Genomic DNA, 1,024 nt, shown 5'->3' on the forward strand with positions numbered 1-1,024 from the left:
GAGGTTTTGACAATATTAACAAGATAATTGACGTCAATTAGTTGCTCTGCATTGTGTTTAGAGATGGCACTGAAGAAAATAATGGTGGAATTATTTCTTTAACATTAGTTACAGCATTTTTAGATAGACATCTGCAAAGAAAAACAATCCACAGTGCTGTGTTGTCCATTATTTTAGAATTAAGTGTCATTAACAAATAGTCAGACAAAGAGATTTTTCAGTAAATATTTCTAAATGTCCTCTTTCTACTCCGTATGTCAGGAATATGGAGGACAGAGAGGAGGGAGTCCCTCCCTCTAAAACCACTCTGTGTGGGAAACATGAGAGCCAGACCAAAGCTCAGAGGTGAGATGACCATCTCTAACTGTCCATGACTCTTCTCCACATCACAGCTCAGCACTAACATCACTGCTCCATCATTATTCACAGAAAAAAACGCAAACCTGAAACTGGATCCAGCTGTGAGTCTGCCAAAAGTGAGATGTCAACAAATGACGATGTTAAAAGACAGTGCACCTCTGAATCTAAGTAAGCTTATATTACTTTTAGAACAGTTGTTATTAACGCAGGGATAATGTAGTTAAAGTGCTGCAAATATGTGTTCATTTTTTTTTTTTGTTGCTGTCAGGATCACTCAGAGTCCAGGATTTCCTGAACCTAAACCCAGCTGTGTGTCCTTGAAGAGCAACCAGTCAAAGGGCATTGGAGAAACCTTTAAAGCGGAACTTTCTGAGATAGAGAGGTATTGTGTACCTAAAGCTGTAACTGTGTTTGAAGCTCTTTTCCCCACTAAGTGTAAAGAATCGACATGATGGGAGCCATTTATGTAGGGAAGAGTATCTGTAGGACTCCAGCTCTTCCAGCAGATAATCTCCATGTGTTGTAGACTTATTAAAACAATTCTTATATCCATCCATCCATCCATCGTCATCCGCTTTGTCCGGGGTCGGGTCGCGGGGGCAGCAGCCTAAGCAAAGAGGCCCAGACCTCCCTCTCCCCAGCCACCTCCTCCAGCTTGTCCGGG

General features: G+C 41.7%; 1 long non-coding RNA gene across 1 annotated transcript; it reads left to right on the forward strand.

The window, feature by feature from the left end:
• The first annotated feature begins 313 nt into the window (after positions 1-313).
• On the forward strand, positions 314-737 carry LOC102199076 (uncharacterized). The gene is made up of 3 exons (XR_312592.1): positions 314-345; positions 430-528; positions 629-737. It is a non-coding gene; the product is annotated as an uncharacterized LOC102199076 (long non-coding RNA).
• The last annotated feature ends 287 nt before the right edge of the window (positions 738-1,024 follow it).

Source organism: Pundamilia nyererei, unplaced genomic scaffold, assembly GCF_000239375.1.
Source record: "Pundamilia nyererei isolate P.nyererei 1_Seehausen unplaced genomic scaffold, PunNye1.0 scaffold02662, whole genome shotgun sequence".
Taxonomy (NCBI): Eukaryota; Metazoa; Chordata; class Actinopteri; order Cichliformes; family Cichlidae; genus Pundamilia; species Pundamilia nyererei.